Consider the following 14,617-nt stretch of genomic DNA (forward strand, 5'->3'; position numbering starts at 1 on the left):
AATGCCTTAGCGATTTAAACATAAAACTACTATTTTAGGCAAGAATTGCACTATTGCAATTACAATTTTGGAAGAATCAAACTACCATCTACTATAGTAGAAAACATGGGATTTTCTTGGAACATTCAACATGAACAAACCATTTTCATTCTTTTTCATATAAACATTGTCACTAAATACTTATGAACTCACCAGCTTAAATGCTGACCTACTCTTTCAAAACCACTTGTATTTCTCTGGGATTCAGTAATACAGGTAAAACTACAACTTTTGAAGAAGGGATGCTATGGCTTTAGTTTAATTTCATTTTAAACATCATATTGTAATTTTCTTTTGAAACAAGTACCTTTAAACAATGTAAACTTTTAAATTATATATGTGATTGTTGTATTGCTTTCCTTACTATGTATTAAATTGTTACGATACTACATGAAGTCATCCACCCTCGAACGGTTCCGCCGTTCTGGTTTGGGGGTGTGACAATAGTGATCCGCTCCCACTTCCATTCCTGTATTTCCGGTTGTTGTAGTAAACCGGAGGGTTTCTGGTATTCGATCTTGACCTTTGCGCAAGTAAGGCATTTACTCACAAAGGTAGCAATCTCTGCTTTCATGTTAGGCCATAAGTATAGCTTTTTAAGATCCAGATACATCTTATCTGAACCTGGGTGGACGGAATAATGAGTGTTGTCTGCCTCGTTCATGACCAAGTCTTTGAAGGCACTGTGTTTCGGTGTCCAGATCCGATCCATGAGGTATAAGGCTCCGCCACCCTTGACTTCCAAATTCTTTTCCATCCCTCTGAGGGATTCACCCACCACATTTTCAGGTTTCAAACTGTCAAGCTAAGCCTCCTTAATTAGCGTGGATAAGTGTGAATGGATAGTCATAGTCAATGATTTGACTCTACGAACAACATATTCTTTCCGACAGAGGGCGTCAGCTACTACATTGGCTTTACCCAGATGATAACGAATTTCGCATTTGAAATCACTGAGTAGCTCGACCCACCGTCGTTGTCTCATGTTGAGCTCCTTCTAGTTGAATATGTGTTGTAGGCTTTTGTGGTCTATAAAGATAGAGCTTTTCGTACCGTACAGGTAGTGTCTCCAGATCTTCAAAGCAAACACAATTGCTCCCAGTTCAAGATCGTGGGTCGTGTAGTTGACCTCATGTGTCTTCGGCTGTCTCGAGGCATAGGCGATGACCTTACCTCGCTACATCAGAACACATCCGTGCCCTTGATTTGACGCATCGCAATAGACAACGAAGTCTTATATCCCTTCGGGGAGGGATAGTATTAGTGCGGTGCACAAGGATCGTTTGAGTGTTTGGAACGCTCTCTCCTGCTTCTCTTCCCATTCAAAGGCCACGCCCTTCTGGGTCAGTGTTGTAAGAGGTTTCACAATGCGGGAGAAGTTCTAAATGAACCTGCAATAGTAGCCAACGAGGCCTAGAAATTGACGAATTTATGTAGGCGTCTTCGGTGCTGCCCAATTCTTAATGGCTTTGATTTTGGAAGGGTCCACATGTATTCCCTCTTCGCTAACCACGTGCACTAAGAAATCGACTCTTCGGATCCAAAATTCGCAGAACTTTGCATAGAGCTTCTCCGAATGTAATGTTTCTAGGACTTGTCGTAGATGTTGACTACGCTCCTCCTTACTACGAGAGTAGATAAGTATGTCATCGATGAAGACGATGACGAACTGATCCAAGTAAGGACGCCACACCCTATTCATTAAGTCCATGAATATAGCGGGCGTGTTTGTTAATCCGAACGGCATCACTACGAATTCGTAGTGCCCATAATGAGTTCGGAAGGCTGTCTTCGGAACATCCTCCCCTAGCACTCGTAGTTGGTGATATCCGGATCTTAAGTCGATTTTTGAAAAGAAGTTCACCCCTTCAAGTTGGTCAAATAAACCGTCGATACGAGGCAAAGGATAACGATTTTTTACGTTCAGTTTGTTGAGCTCCCTATAGTCGATGCACATACGAAATGATCCATCTTTCTTCTTGACGAACAAGAATAGAGCTCCCCAGGTTGAGAAGCTTGGTTTTATAAAACCCTTGCTGAGCAGTTCGTTAAGTTGACTGGACAGTTCTTACATCTCTGCAGGTGCTAGACGATAGGGCGATTTGGCTACAGGGGTAGCCCCTGAAACTAAGTTGATTCGGAACTCGAATTGACGTTGCGGAGGTAATCCAGGCTACAGGTGCTAGACGATAGGGCGATTTGGCTACGGGGGTAGCCCCTGAAACTAAGTCGATTCGGAACTCGAATTGACGTTGCGGAGGTAATCCTGGGAGTTCTTCTGGAAAGGTGTCAGGAAAGTCGCGTACTACTGGAATGTTCTGAATGTCCTTCGTTTCTTGGCTCACATCGACCACATGAGCAAGGAATTCTCGACATTCCTTTCAAAATAATTTCTAAGCTTGAATGCTCGAGATGATACGAAGGTTCGTGCCGTGTTTGTTGCCATAAACTACTAGGGTTTCGACAGACGGCAGATTAAGGCGAACAGCCTTTTCGTAACACATGATGTCGGTACGATGAAAACTCAACCACTCCATGTCAATAATGACGTCGAAACTTTTAATTGAGACTGGTATGAGATCGATCGAAAATGAATGGCTATCTAGAGTTAGGGTACACCCTATGAATATACTGCTAGTGCTCTCTATCTTGCCATTAGCCATTTCTACAGTGAACCGTTCTTTAAGTGCTCGTGATTTTTGCTTAAGTAAATGAGCAAATTTTGGGTTCACGAAAGTCCTCTCCGCTCCACTATCAAATAGAATGCATGCATAAGAGTTATCGAGGAGGAACATACCAGTGACCACTGTGGGGTCGGCAACCGCTTCCTCATGGCCTATGGCCAGAACTCTTGCCACTCCACCGGCAAACCCTGCCTTCGGGCAGTTCCTTTTGAAGTGGCCTACCTCACCACATCCATAGCAATCTTGGCCCACTCTTGCGCCGGGGACTTGGTTGATTGGCTTCGTCGGAGCTTTACAGAAACGGGCAATGTGCCCCTTCCTATTGTAGTTCAAACACTGCATTTCCCGGCAGGCAATGACGTGATGGAAGTTGCATTTGTTGCACTTGGGCAAACTTCCAGCGTACTGCTTTGCAGGAGCAGCAGCGACATGTGCTATCGCAGCATGTACTGCCACGACCTGCTGCTTTTTGGCAGCCTTTGTCTTATTTTTGTCATCCCAAAACTTCCGGTTGGGATCAGTGGTTCTTGCGGGTTCTGAGATGGACAGGGTTGTTGTTGCGGCCAGGGTACAAACCCCATGGTCTATGAGCCGTTGTGCCAATCATTTGGCACTATCAAATGTAGTGGGGTGTGATGCCAAGACATTTCCCTGGAATGGTGGCATCAGCCCCCATATATATCTCTCGATTTTCTTTCCCTCAGTATGAACCATGTTAGGACAGAGGGCCACCAGTTCACAGAATCTGGCGGTGTAGGCGACTACATTGGATCCCTTCATGGTTAGGCTCCATAGTTCTTCCTCCAGTTTCTGGATCTCACCCCTCGGGTAGTACTCCTTAATCATGAGGTCTTTCAAAGTTTCCGTTGTTAATAGCATTAGCCACTATGAGAGATAGTTACTTAACATGGCTATTCCACCATGTTAGGGCTTTTGTTTCAAAGGTGCAAGCAGCAAACCTGACCTTGCTCTCCTCTGGACAGGAGCAGATTTCGAAAACCAATTTGGTTATCTCAAACCATTGCGAGAGGGCAATGACTTCGCCAGTCCCTTTAAAGGACAATGGCTTGCAGTTGGTGAAGTCCTTGTAGGAGCACTCTTTCAAGCGCACATGGATTTCACCATGAGTTGATAGGACAGGGGTTCCTCCTCCAGTGGAACCAGAAGAATGATATTGTGCCATGGATGTAGCCACAGCCGTAGCTACTGCAGCATTTAGAGCCGTCGTGTCGAACTGAGGAGTAGGTGGTGTTGGTGCGGGAGGATTGCGTCTTGCTGATTTACGTGGAGGCATCTTTGAACTATAAGTTTACAAAGATGAAGACATTGATAAGAATTTAATAGAAGAATTGATGAGAATGACTCATGGACTAACTCTCCATAGTCCAACAGTACAAATGAATAACACGATTAATTGTAAATGAAAGCATTTGGATATAATTTCCATGAGATTTAGATATCTGTCGATAATACTGGAATTGCAGATGTAATGAGTTCGGGAAAAATGACCTAGAAGTAGGTCTTACATCAACCAAGATGGGAAATTTTTGACAGAAATACGACCCAATCGAGACCTTAACAGGTCTAAGATTTACAAGGATAGGAAATTAGTCTAGAGCTTCTACACAAACTAAGTTATATCCAAAAGAAAAGTTGATGAGAATCTATCGGTGACGAGAACTACCAGAGTGAGTTCTGCTCCGACAGAAGACGTTCTATGTCCCTCACGCGCCTATCAGATCTTGCTTGCTGAGCTCGAAGTTCCCTGACTTCAGCTTGGGTTTCAGTGAGTTCCCTCTTAAGAGATGCATTGTGGACAAGAGTCCTTTCATGAGCAGACTCTAGCTAGCGAATGCGAACTGTGTTAACGCCAGAGTTAGCGTCAATCTCCACAACTCGGTTGATAGCTTCTCGACCCTACTCTGTGTTCCGAGAAATTCTATGAACCATGATGGGTAGGACTCTGTCAGCGGAACGTCCCTCAGTGAGGTTGTAGAAGCTTCTGTCTCCATTGTAGGGAATGGGTTGACCTTGTTCCTGACTCCATCTATTCATGTTTGTGGCCCACAGGGGTATGGGTCCTTGAAATATTGGACGAGGGTTTGGGTTTTGAACAGTTGGGTGTAGGTTGTTAACTTCTGGCTCCGAGTCAGAACCATCAGAAAAGCCTTTAGCATCATGATCATCCAAAAGGATTGGGTGATCATCTTCTGGCTCTTTTGCAAACCATCCTTCATTGTCGTGGTTGGGGTAGTACGGGTCTCCGTGAAGATGGAATCCAACCATTAAATCTATGCGAGAAAAGGGATAAGGAAATAATTAATAGACGAACTAACTAGATAATTATAAGATGATCTTTATCAGTTACTCCAATACTTGTTTAGAGCATACACATTATATGTATTCAGAGACATGATAGACCTTCGAATAAGTGATCCTAACTTTAAGCCCACAACCAAACAAGGAACATGAAGTAAAGCAAAGATCACAGATTCTAAGTCTATGACATCCTAGTTACATATAACCTTAGCATATCCACTAAACAACTATTGACATACTAATAACGACCTTTAGTTCTCAGATAAGTAATTATAGTAACACAAAATACTCATATAGTATATTAAGTTTAATGTTATGTTCTACTGTTCTCATTGTAGTAGTGTTGGTAAGTATTTAGACTTGTTGCAACCTCACAACCATACTTAGGCACATGCTAATCACTCTTCGGATAATGTAATTGATCAGGCTACATCTTCCCAGGGTTGACCATATGTCTCTAAGTCTACTTGTGCTGCCCAACAATAGTAATAATTTTGTTCTGTCCTAGTGACACTGATTTTAGTATGAATGCAGGTATGTATAATTGGTTAAATATTTTATTATTTAAAAGTATAAACTCTTTATCAGAGTATTTTAATCTCGCTTGTGTTTATAGTTTGTATATCTTTTATGGGTTGATACACTCGATTCACTATAAACAAAGCTCTAATACCAATATGTCACACCCCAAAACCGGAATGGGGGAATCGTTCGGGGGTGGAGGATGTCATGTACAGTATCACAACAATACAAAGTAGTAAACAAGCAACAACATCATCCATTGCATTAATAATATAATTTCATACAAGTGTGTTCTGTCAAGTTATATAGACACCAAAAATATACATCCAAATAAAAGAGGAGTCTTGAACGAGCTCCATCTTCTCAAAAACCCGGCACCGGTACCTGTCTACTGGTGACCTGAGAATACAAGTTATTTTGAAAGAGTTTATCAGCTTTAAAGCTGGTGAGATCATATGCATACTAGTGTCTGTGTTTGTATGAAAGCATTCGTAAGATGTTTGTAACATGTAATATATAAGTTTTGTAAAGTTTGTATTTGTTTGAACACTCCTAGAAAACCCTATGTTTCCTACTAAAAGTAGCCTTCTACCAAGGCACCTTGTATATGTGTGTGTCTCTCTTGTAAGAGTGTGTATTTTCCCAAATCCGACCATCATTAACCAAAAATATAGTTTTTACATTACCGTGAATCGTATGAATGTTCACGAAGTGAATGTAATGGGAAAAAATATAATAGTACTGTAGTGTTGTATTAAGTAACTACTGCGGTACTAACAGCTTTAAACCAATTGTTATTTAAAGTACCATGTGATCGGCCTGTACCCTGCTACCGACTTAATAGAAAAACGACGATGTAAGACGTCGTAAGAAATGACGTTTGGCACCCGTAGAGTTGCAAGTCCCACTGTAGCGAACAGCAAGGTGTAGGATAGTCAATCCAGTATATATCTATACACAAACTCATACGCTCCCCAATTAAGGAGATTCTGGATACAAAACTGGTCATGGTAGGTAGTACCATGCCCCGTTTAATGGCTCACATAACTGTATTAATGTATATGTAATGTATGTGCTAGCTATATTGTGTGTTGTTTCTCTGTCTAGCCATTATGTTTTGTTTCTCATCATAGTATCTATTGTTAGTTTCTTGTCATAGTATCTATTGTTTGATTCTCATCATACTATCTATTGTTTGTTATTAACTCATGTATGAACTGACTCTTCGTACGTTTCATTGTTCTAGTAATAGTATTAGTATCTCCCTAAACTATACCTATTATAGTTTACTAGTAATGTTGTTTGTATATATGAACTTGTTTGTATACCCTTGCTACCCAAAGGTATTGTACCGAATGAAGTAAGCTTTTATATCTATATACATATATATAATATATAACTAGGATTAAAACGATTTTCGGACAGATAACACTGAAACCCTAAGTCCACAACCAAACAAGGAACAGGAAGTAAGGTGAGCTATCAGTCCTAAGTCCTTTCAATCCTACTTATATAACTATATCTATATAGATACACATTTAACAGAATATAAGTTTAAAAGAGTTTAAGTATCAGTAATTGACATGTGAAAGAGTTGATAAAAGCATTTGATATGTAAAAGAGTTTTTAAAACAGTTTGAAGTAAAACAGTTTGATAACACAGTTTGAAAAGTAAGAAGACCACTTGTTTGGTAGTTATTAATCACATGTGATTGATATAATAACTATAATTGCTCAACTTGTATCCCGCCCATAATAGCATTTAAAAACATTTAAAAGGTTAATTAAGGGGTATGAACTCACCTGTAGTGAGTGGTTTGGACGAACTGATGATATAGGATTGCTAGGTGTCAAGTGAAGACTTGTACACACACAATGATCCAAGTTAACATATAATAACACACAAATGTGTCTAATTAGTCTTTAAATAACTAATTAACAAAGTTAAGACACCCTAGGACATGTAAAACACCATATATAAGTGTTATAAGTGCTAAGGATTGCATCTAAGTGTTGTAGGACATTGCTATTGAGTTTAGGGTTCAAGGGAAACCCTTACTGGAGTTTACGGTTTTAAGACCATAACTCATTGAGTTTATGATCGTAAACTCATGAGTTTACGGCCGTAAACTTATGCTTCTTTGACCATGTTTTGTTTTGAAGCTCTACAAGTCCTTAGAGGCATTTCTACTTGAAGTATAAGCCTATGGAAGTGATTAGGGCACCATTTCACTCCTAAATGGAGTTTACGGTCCTTAGACCATTTTCCTTTGGGTTTATAGCTGTAAACCCGTATGGTTTATGGTCTTTTGATGTTTTCAAGCCCTTAACTCATCAAGGAAGGGATCTATGCAAGTTTCCAAGGCTTAGGAGGGACTAGGGCACACTTTGGCACCCTAATTAGGGTTTACGGTCCAAAAACATCTTGGACCGTAAACACCTTGATCTTGGTGTTTCTTGGGTGATTTCTTGATATATGGAAGTGTAACAAGCCTTAAGATACTCTAGGATAGAAGTACTTACAAGATTGAGGCTTGAAAAGGTGCTAAAAGTCCAAGAACACTAGTGTGTCTTCTTGGTCTTCTTGGTGAAACGTGAGGATCTAACCTTTTGGAATGATTTCATGGATGGAAATGTGTTAAATCACTAGATTAAGTACTATATCAACTTAATAGGGCTAGAAACACTTACAAGTTCAAGATCTTGAAGAATTGTTGGATGATACTTGAGAGAGAATTGAGTTTGGATCTTGAATTTGTGAAAAATGGTAAATAATGACTAAGTGTCATATATATATATATATATATATATATATATATATATATATATATATATATATATATATATATATATATATATATATATATATATATATACCCCCAATTTTTGGTTTACGGCCGTAAACACCTTTGTTTAGGCCGTAAACTCCAAACTCTTGGAGCTTTGGGGTATTATTGTTGCACAATAAACCCTAGAGCACCCTCTTTCCTGATATCTCCTAAAGTGCTAATCCTATGATACTCAAACTTATTCCAAAAAGCTTGAAAATTAGCAGCAACAGTTCTGACTTCTATTGAATTGAAATGTTGTACAGAATAGAAATTTCGGGTTGTCACATCAGTCCCCTTAAATTTGGTTTTTCGCATTTTTGGGCCAAAATAGTCAAAAAAAAACCCAAATTTTTGCCCATTAAACTAAAATTTATATTTTTAGTCCTTTAGAAAGCCTAATATTTATAAAAACTCTTATTTTAGACATTTTGACCTTTTGATCCTTGTAGAAACCGTGAATAACATCTTTTTCCCCAACTTTTTTTATTTATCAAAAGTGTTCCAATAACAAATTTTATGTTGTAGTGTGTTTATTATAAAGCTTGTATGGTAGTTTATCGTGACATGTTAAGTGAAATATAACCTAGATCACATATTTTTCCTTCTTGAACTATAGATCTTGAAATATATTTCATTTTTAGCACATATTTACCACATAACCACAATAAATCACACATAACTTACAAACACACATAGATCTTCACATTTTGGTTGCATTCTCCCCCATGAATCATATGAAAACCGAAAATAGAGGGGTATGAACTCACCTTGAGTTTGTGGATTCAGTTTTTGAAAAAGATGTGGAAAGATGAAGTGATTTTTCAGCCCTAGCAACTCCCTTGAGTAGATCTCGATCTCAAGAAGATTTCTACGAGTATGATTAAGAATTGAAGGTGGTAAGAAGAGTGATTAAGTTGTAAAAAAGAAGTATGTTATCAAGATCTTACCACAAGTATGTATCTTGGAGTGATTCTTGGATGAAAACCTTATTGAATGCCCTTCATCTCAAAAACTTTAAAGGAGGAATGAAGGTGTTCTTGAGAGGATTTGGAAGTGAATTAAGTGTGTGTGTGTGTGTTTGGTGATCCTCGGCCGAGAGTAGAAGAAGAGAGCGGAGAGAGTGAGATAAGTTGACATGCATGGAAATATGAGAATGGTGCATGGATATCCTATGTACATTTATGAGGTGGCATCACAAATGTCAACCCACATTTCATCCTTTCTTTTATTTTATTTTTTTGTTTTACTTGGGCTGAAATGGGCTAAAGGAGGAAGGAATCACTTTGGCCCATTCTTTCCTTAGCTCGAGTTCATGAGGCCCATAAGGAAAACTTATGGCTCATTGGGCCCTTAGGGTAGCTCACGGCCCAATCTTTGTATAAGGGAATGGATTTGAGTCCATTAAAGCTAATTGGATTTGTTATGGCCCAATAAGACCCATTAAAGATTAACTGGTCCATTTTAGACATATAGGACCCAAAAAGGTTAAGTCTCTTGAGAGTGGGTCCAATGAGAGCCCATTTAAGAGTTCTTAGCCCAAAATAGTCAAATTGGAAGCTTATTGGCCCGTTAGGCATAATTAGGAATTCCTAGTCCATATAGGACTTAAACCGAGATTTCTAGGGTGTTCAACTTTACTTAATGAATCTAGATTTGAATGTGTTTCCATAGGTAAAACTTCTAGCATAACACGAATTAGGGTTACGAGTTTACAATAGATAATGTTTACAAGAGTATTTAGCTAGAATGCTAGTTGTGACAACATCCCCCCGTTAGAGGGAATTTCGTCCTGAAATTCTTTTTGAAGCTAGAGTTCAAGAATGAAAAAATAAGTGAGTGTACTTCAATTTCATTAGGTCTTCGCGTTCCCAAGTGAATTCTGGTCCACGGTTTGCATTCCATCTAACCTTCACTATTGGAATGCGACTTTGCTTAGTACGCTTCACCTCTGTGTCCATGATCTCGACAGGTTCTTCCACGAACAGGAGATTCTCGTTGATTTCAATTTCTTCCAATGGGATGATGAGAGTCTCGTCAGATAAGCACTTTTTCAAATTTGAAACATGGAACACAGGGTGTACACTGCTAAGTTCGGTAGGTAGCTGTAGTTTATAAGCCACTGGACCGATTCGGGCAAGAATCTCGAATGGTCCAATGTATCGTGGGTTTAGTTTTCCCTGTTTCCTAAAACGAATCACCCCTTTCCAGGGAGAGACTTTTAACAACACCCGATCCCCGACTTAGAACTCCAAGGGCTTTCGCCGTTTATCAGCATAGCTCTTTTGTCGGTCTCGTGATGCTTGAAGTCGAACTTTGATTTGAACTATCTTCTCTGTCGTTTCGCGTATGTTCTCTTGTTAGCTGAGTGTCACCTACCTCAGCCCAACACAACGGTGATCTATATTTACGTCCATATAAGGCTTCAAAAGGAGCAACTTTGATGCCTAAGTAATAACTTTTGTTGTACGAAAACTCAATTAAAGGCAAGTGGGTATCCCACAATCTTCCAAAGTCTATCACGCATGCGCGAAGCATATCTTCAAGTGTTTCAATGGTTCGCTCACTTTGACCATCGGTTTGTGGGTGGTAGGTAGTGCTCATGTCGAGTTGTGTTCCCATAGCTTTTTTAAGCGATTGCCAAAAGCGTGAAGTAAATCTACTATCTCGATCTGAGATGATAGATATTGGTACTCTATGGAGTCTCACAATTTCCTTGATGTAGATTCTCGGCAATCGTTCCATCTTGTACGACTCCATTTTTGGCAGTAAATGAGCGGATTTTGTCAATCTGTCGACTATTACCCATATGGCATCTAATCCATCTATTTTCTTGGGTAATTTGGTCACAAAGTCCATAGTAATTCTTTCCCGATTCCACTCGGGTATTACTGGTTTCTGATATTCTATCTTCACTTTAGCACAAGTGAAGCACTTGCTAACGTAAGTGGCAATTTCTGCCTTCATGTTAGGCCACCAATACTGTTGCTTGATATCCAAGTACATTTTATCTGAACCTGGATGGATGGAGTATCGTGTCTTGTGGGCTTCATTCATGACTACTTCTCTGAATCCCCCAAGTTTATCGATCCAAATTCGATTCATGAAATAATATTCTCCATCCTCCTTGCCTTCGAAGTTCTTTTCCATTCCACGTAACGGTTTGCTCATTCTGTTTTCTATCCTCATGGCATTGAACTGGGCTACTTTGACTTGTAAGAACAGATGGGATTTAATGGTTATTGAAAGAGTCTTCACATGACGATTTGAGTATTCTTTCTGACTCAAGGCATCAGCTAACACATTAGCCTTGCCTGGGTGGTACTTGATTTCGCACTCATAATTGTTTAGCAACTTAACCCATCTTCGTTGTCTCATGTTTAACTCCTTTTGATTAAAAATGTGTTAGAGACTCTTGTGGTCGGTGAAAATGGTGCACTTGGTACCATAAAGGTAGTGCCTCCAAATTTTCAATGCGAAGATCACATCTCCCAATTCGAGATCATGAGTGGTATAATTCACCTTATGTGTCTTTAGTTGTTGGGATGCATAAGCTATCACCTTCCACTCTGCATGAGTATACAGCCTAAACCCTGATTCGAAGCATCGCAGTAAACTACGAAGTCCTCTGTTCCCTCTGGTAGTGATAGTACTGGTGCACCACATAGGGCTCACTTCAGAGTTCGGAAAGCAACCTTTTGCTTTTCTATCCATTCATATGGTACGCCCTTTTGTGTAAGCATGGTAAGTGGTTTGGCAGTTTTGGAGAAGTTCTGAATGATTCTCCTATAATAGCCTGCGAGACCTAAAAATTGACAAATTTCTGTGGGGGTCGTTTAGACCGCCCATCCTTCAATGTATTTGACCATAGAAGGGCCCACATGTATCCCTTCCTGACTGACAACATGACCCAAAAAGTTCACACTACGGAGCCAGAACTCACACTTAGAGAGTTTTGCGTATAACTTTTCGGTTCGTAGGGTTTCCAAGATTTGCCAGAGATGTCGGCCATGCTCCTCTTTGCTTCGATAATAGACTAGGATATCGTCGATGAAAACAATGATAAAATTGTCAAGGAATGGTCGGCAGATTCGATTCATCAGGTCCATGAATGTGGCAGGGGCATTCGTTACACCGAAGGGCATTACAACAAATTCATAATGTCCATAGCAAGTTAGGAAAGCAGTTTTGGGGATATCCTCTTCCTGGACTTTGAGTTGGTGGTATCTGGATCGCAGATCTATCTTATAGAAGTAACTTGCTCCTTGGAGCTGGTCGAATAGATCTTTGATTTGCGGAAGTGGGTAGAAAATTTTGATAGTGAGCTTGTTTAGTTCCCTGTAATCAATACACATCCTAAAGGATCCGTCCTTTTTCTTAACAAACAAGATCGGAGCTCCCCAGGGTGAGAAGCTAGATCAGATGAATCCTTTGCTCAAGAGTTCGCTAAGCTGGCTTGACAGTTCTTGCATCTCCGTAGGATCCAACCTATAGGGTGATTTGGCAATAGGCGTAGCTCCCGGCACCAGGTCAATTCGGAACTCGACTTGTCTTTCTGGGGGTATCCCCAGAAGATCTTCAAGAAAGACATTTGGGATGTTGCAAGCCATTGGGATGTCTCGAATATTGACCTCTTCCTTGGACTTATCCACTATGTGAGCTAGACACACTAAGTCCTTCTTTTGTAGATACTTTTGTGCCTTAATGCACGAGATAAGACAAAGGTTCGTACTGGGTTTGTCCCCGTATATAATTAGGGTTTCGTGGTTATGGAGATGAAAGTGAACGGCCTTCTCGCAACACATAATTTCGGTATGATGGGGGCTCAACCAGTCCATGCCGACAATCACATCAAAACTCCTAATAGTTATAGGCATCAATTTTATTTGAAAAGCACGTTGATTTAAGGTTAGGGTACATCCTGCATAGATTTCCCCAGTTGATTCTGTTTTCCCATTATCCATTTCCACCATAAACGTGTCATTAAGCTTTTGGGGTTGTTGTTTTAGCAAGTGTTTGAATTTATTACTCACAAAGCTTCACTCTGCCCCAGTATCGAACATGATGCATGTGTATGAGTGGTTAAGGAGAAACATACCGATGACAACAGCGAGATCCTGAACCGCTTCTCCTTGACCCATAGTCAGCACTCTTCCTGCTGCTCCTATTGCCTGGTTGTTTGCTTTGGGACAATTCCGCATGAAATGTCCGGTCTTCCCACACCCATAACAGGTAGAATTTGCTCCATCCTTTGTGTTGTTGTTGTTGTTGTTGTTGTTGTTGTTTTTGGGCATCTGGTTTTGTGGAAGCTGGGTCCTACAATACTTTGTTGTATGGCCCTTCCGATTGCATCCTGTGCACATCATCTCTCTGCATTCCCCGTGGTGATGGTAGTTACATTTGTTACACTTGGGAAGATTCCCTATGTACTGTTTCGGAGCATTCGGCATGGATGAGGCTGGTGTCGGATAAGATGTCTAAGTCCATAACTATTTCTGGTATGTACTTGACCCGACCTGGCATGGTCCATTTGGGTTGCATGACACCACGCAATTAGATAGACTAAAAGAGAGAAATAACACTTGGGAATTATCAATATATTATAAGTTCTAATATATTAATAATATTATTTAATTAGTTTGATCAAGAATTAATTTAGAATTAATTAAGTGATCAAAAGATAACTAATTAAATATATGGGTTGATTATGTAAAGCATCCATAACTTGTATAGTGGGCTAAGAGTCTCCATGGATTATCAAGTTGGGTTCCACCCATAGGATGCTCCATGGATGCTCCATGGGAATTACAAACCCATGGGTCATGGAAAAGAAGAGTCATGACACATTAGGGTTTACATGGTGTAACCCTAGATGTGTCAACACTATATAAGTAACCTATTCTCCACCAAAATCGGCTACACATATGAAATAAGAGGGCTAGGCCGATTTGAGAAGTGTGTGTTCTCTCTAAAGTCATTCCAAGAGCATTTGGTGTTGTATGAAGCATTTGAGGCATCAAACTTTGGGTGCTATGCTGACAAGGTTTCAAGGAACATAAGCAACAACAAGGTAAGTTATTCTATCTTTCATTCAAGTTAAAAAAAATTGTTCCCCATGTATGCTAGATAGGAATATAACCTTGGAATTCAACTTTGCATGACAATTAGACAAACATAGATCCAATGTTATTAGGGTTGCATGTACACTTAGGAAGTGTTAGAATG

This window comes from Lactuca serriola, chromosome 4 (genome assembly GCF_051521515.1).
Source record: "Lactuca serriola cultivar US96UC23 chromosome 4, Lser_US96UC23_V15, whole genome shotgun sequence".
Classification (NCBI taxonomy): Eukaryota; Viridiplantae; Streptophyta; class Magnoliopsida; order Asterales; family Asteraceae; genus Lactuca; species Lactuca serriola.